The following is a 5,195-nucleotide window of genomic DNA, read 5'->3' as shown; positions in this document are numbered from 1 at the left end:
CAACGTAATGCGGGTTACATACTAGTTATACAAGATTCGGCATCTAGAATCTGTGCTTGCCAAGTAGAAAGGTATGACCACAGAGCTAAGTCTTTCGCATAAGAATATAATGATTTGTCAACTTTGCAAACTTCTTTTTCTTAAAAAAATCAATTTTAAATTAAAAAATTATAAAAAATCTTTCAACTTTTTTTTTTTAAATAAATCCATCAACTAGAATAATCCCAAGCAGCTTTTCAATGAAGTGGGGAGGATTTTCTCCTCTTTTTATTAATAAAATAAAAATAAGGGGAAAAAAAAAAAAAAAAAAAACCAGCATCTTTGTGGTGGTCCACCATTGTGTAATGTAGTCCCGGAGTACGACAAGACCTCGGTTGTCACCTGAGGCTTCTAGCCTATGAATGCTGTGCCTAATATTAGGGATCCAGACAAGACCACAAGATTGATTTATCGACAAAGCAAGGTTTCAGGTTTGTCGTACTGAATGATTGGCATCGTTTGCAAACTCAAGGACACTCACGGCTAAGGCGTCTTAGACATGGTGACCCCATGGTTTATGGGGCGGTTCATCGGGATATCTAATACATCCAACAGAAGATGGCAACATTATTTCGGACCATGCCCATACTTTAATCGAGTGGCCCTCCCATAATAAGATGGCATCAACTTTTCAGCTCCTCCCATGGCGACAGGGCTCACGTGCAATAGAGAGAAATAGCCAGCCAATATATTCTACTTTGAACCAATTCAACCCTCATCATTTCATTGCTTACCACATCACATATGCACAGGCCTCTCTCTCTCTCTAATCCTCTGCTGCAGGACATGATAGCTTGGAGGTGTTTTTTATTCACATTTAAAGCTATACATATCCAACAAGAAGGTTACATTTGCTGATCAGGTTGTGGCTGGTGGAATCAAGGGCAGTTTCTGGTTTACAAATTTTCTGTATCTTTTTTGTGAAATGTCATATATATTTAACTATAACAACATAATATCTAAAATCTTTCTAATGGATAATCGATGTTGAATTAACTATACAGTGCATGGATCCCCACATAAATCCATACTTTAATCCAGTGGCCCTTCCATAATAAGATGGCATCAACTTTTCAGGATTCATGAGAGGGCCACGTCTCCTCCTCCCATGGCGACAGGGATCACGTGCAATAGAGAGAAATGACCAACCAATATATATTCTACTTTGAACCAATTCGACCCTCATCATTTCATTGCTTACCACACATCACACATGCACAGGCCTCTCTCTCTCTCTAATCCTCTGCTGCAGGACATGATAGCTTGGAGGTGTATTTTATTCACATTTATAGTTATACATACCCGACAAGAAGGTAACATTTGCTGATTAGGTTGCAGCTGGTGGAATCAAGGGCAGTTTCTGGTTTACAAATTTTTGGTATCTTTTTGTGGAATGATATGTATATTTAACTATAACAATGTAATATCTAAGATCTTTTTAATGAATAATTGATATGAAATTAATTACACATCTGCATAAATTCTCATATATTTTTTTTATTTAAATTCTGATATTTTCGTCAAACTAAAAATTCAAATTTATATATTCATTCATAAACACTACGATCTGTTCACGATCAATTCCAATAAATTCGTGCTGCAATATCTCTTAATTTATATAGGCTATGAATTGGATCAACTCTAGTATCATTTGTAGCAATGCAGAACTTCATCCAAAATGATCAATCAAAAAGTATTATTTAGATTCTTTAATCATGTATAGATGTCCAATACTTTTTTAATGAACAACCAATGTGAAACTAAATACATATCTGCATGGATACTTACATTAACTTTGTACCTTTATTTTTATTCATGCTTTTTTTTTTGTATAAAAAAAAAAAAAAAAATCTACTTGGAACCAACTCAAAGTTTTGGGTTTGGGTATAAACAAAGCTCGCCGTTGCCCTAAATAAATTCCACTATAACCTTTAAGCGACCGTTATGACCAAGGACTCATTTTATATTCGTTTCGGCGCACGTTCATTATTTCATAGACATGCATGATATATTCTCTTATTTCTATGGTTTTGTTAGCATTTTGATAATTTTGGGCCGCAAGGCAGCGGATAGCCCCCAACCTCAGTCCTTTTACTCTCTTTAAACTTTGTGTGGACGGTGGGATTCAATTATGCATATTTAAATATAATTGAAAAATACTAACAAACTAGTTGTCATCTTTAAAAAAATATAAATATGTCACTTTAAGTTTTCGCTTAACTTATTATGGTGTTACAACCATTATAATTATTTCAACCACCGAACCTTAGCATTACATATATAATAATGAATGAAGAAATAATGGTTATTATAGTACATTATTCATGTATAGTTGTAGCATAAATACCAGCTATTATTTTCACTTGTATCTTCTTCCAGATAAAGTACCAGTTTCTTTTAGAATTTATCTTTTTCACTAATTTCTCTTCAGAAGTGATTATACAAATCTAAAAATAATATTCTTTTTACCCAATAAAAAGTGTGGAGAAAGGTAATACCGTCATTTTTTTTTTTTTGTTACTATCTGTTATTTTCAGTTATAATATCATTACAGTAGCAGTTATGACAGTATCTAAATATTAAAAATTCATAACACTATTTTTTGGAAGAAAATAATGGTTATTGTAACTATTATAACAGTTAATGATAGTTTTGATTTATGCAGTATTTTAAACCTGCGTTACAACTGCCAATGACCAGTAATAATAGTTAGGAGGCAGGAATTTTATTCGTAATTAAGCAATGGTGTTTGGGAAACGCAAGAGATCGGTTTCTCTCGAGCAGACAAGACTATGACCTTTACCAAAAAAAAAAAAAAAATGGACAACACCATAACAAAGCTGTGGCAATGACGAGGCCGGGCCCCCAAACCATTTGGCAGCCTAAGGCTGAAGAATTTATGATGACTGGGGTTTCATTGAATGGCCTCATGGGGAAGGTGGTCCCCATAAAGTAGTACTAAAGTAGCCCATGCTCATAATTGCATGTAAATGCTTGTTTTGGACCAATCAAGATTACAAGCTAGCAGCAGGAGTTATTCGTGAAGTTATATGGCCAACCATATTGAAACTATATTATGGGACTTTATAATAGAGTTTTTTTATTTATTTATTTTATTTTGTTTGATTCTCACTTATATGTCCATGAATGGTTTAATTTATCCAATTTATTGAAAAAAAATATTATGTGCATGCTTGCACGATACATGATTTTGCGCATGCGTGCGAGTGGAAGCAAAAATTGGAGGATCTATCCAATCTAAATTAAGATCTAAATAAAGTAAAAGTTGGTTAATCCAGTCCGATATAAACCGAGATGAGAATAGATCAGTCACTACTTAGAACGGAACCTAAAATCTAAATCGATCTAAAGGTGATGCGCTATATTCTTCACAACCATCATGAAATTGAGAAATTAATTTGCTTTTACTAATAGCCTATTTATTTTTTCCTCAAATAGTAACCAATTAATGTTGTTAATTGCACTCATACATTTTTGCCAATCAAAATTTGCAACGTAATATATATCAGATATAATTAAATTAAATTCATGCATGTATTGTATTGTCCTTGTCCACACTATTATTAACCCAATTTGATCAAAAACAAAATCCAATAAATTAGTAAAATTAATTTTAGACCGGGTCCAGCCTAGTTCAACCCAAATAGTGGTTGGATTCCAATTTTAAATAAATTAGATCTCGGATGTGCCTCACCCCAATCCAACCCGATCAGCTTGCAGGCCTGGTTGCAAGGTTGCCACTCATAAAATAAATGTGGAATTAGCCTCTGGTTTCACTAACTGCTAATTTTCTCAAAAACGTGGAATCTTAAAGCCCTCGACAACGCATCACGCCGCTCTTAACGGCTAATTTTCTCGAGTACGTGGTATCTTAACGCATCACGCCGCTCTTAACGGCTAATTTTCTCAAGTATCACCACCCCTTTTTTTCCCATCTCCACTGAGGCCCCCACCTCTGAATCTATTGACGGACCTTCTCTCCAGGCGCAACAACCCACATGACTCCACAGTGAGCACCACCACACCTCACCATGTTCGAAGTACTGGCTTTTGAGAATAAATACCACTGAGACCCATGCCATCAAGGATGCATATGACTTCTTTTTCATTCATTTGATGTTGTAGTAAAAAGAGGCAATGAAGAAAGAAGGGAATGTGAGGAAAAATAAGAGAAATATGAGGAGATGTCCCTCTATGAACATTAGTTTCTCAGCGAGCCTCCCTGGAGATGTTCGCGGTGTGTTCGCAGGGAGCCTCTGTGCTGTTAAGTGTTCCGTCGATCCCTTCACTGATTTCAGGGAGTCCATACTTGAGATGATTCAGGATGTGGGTTTGCAGGACTGGGAGGAGATGGAGGAGCTTGTTTACTGCTACGTGGCTCTCAATTCATCAGATGTTCACCCTTTCATTGCTGAAGCATTTCTTAGTATATGTTCATGTTGCTATAAATCCGGGTAGGTTCTTCTCTTTAGTTGTGTCATGATGTTGTAACTTCGTTGAACACGGTAGTCCCTGGGTGTTTGTTTCTTGGACATATCTCCTTCCATGAGCTGCTGCAAGCGTCGAGCCATCACAGAAGTACCTGCATGGTTCTTTTATAAATGTGAATGCTTGAGCAATGCTACCATCAGTATATGAAGTTGACAATGTTATGTTTATCAGTTCTTACAATGTCAGCTTGTGTTATTTAAGTCTTCGTTTTCCATTTCTTGACCTTCTGACACCAATTTCTAAAATAATATGACTACTTTCAGTTCCACCAGATCCGTTATCCTTCTTTTACCATTATCCCATCCTGGTTCTTCCAAAAGAATTCCAAAAAAAAAAAAGGAACTCCCTTGGCCATTCATCTCTATCCATGCTAAAATCTTATACTCCAACTGGTATCTAGACTGTTAATATTATTCGCTCGAAGCTAACAATAAGGCACCTATTATGAGAATAAATACAACTCAGAAATATACACATTCACCGTAATCAATTCAGCAGCACAGCTCACAGGTGATACATGGAGAACGAATATATTCAGAGGAATGGTCATCTCCTACAACGTGGATGGAGATTACTTTGTCTGACTCTAGAATAGGTTGCTGAACAAATGAGAATCCATTCAAGATTTAAAATCCACATCCAAC

Source organism: Elaeis guineensis, chromosome 11 (genome assembly GCF_000442705.2).
Source record: "Elaeis guineensis isolate ETL-2024a chromosome 11, EG11, whole genome shotgun sequence".
In the NCBI taxonomy this organism is placed as follows: Eukaryota; Viridiplantae; Streptophyta; class Magnoliopsida; order Arecales; family Arecaceae; genus Elaeis; species Elaeis guineensis.
The sequence above is the reverse complement of the archived record's forward strand: the minus strand, read 5'-3'. Positions refer to the sequence as shown.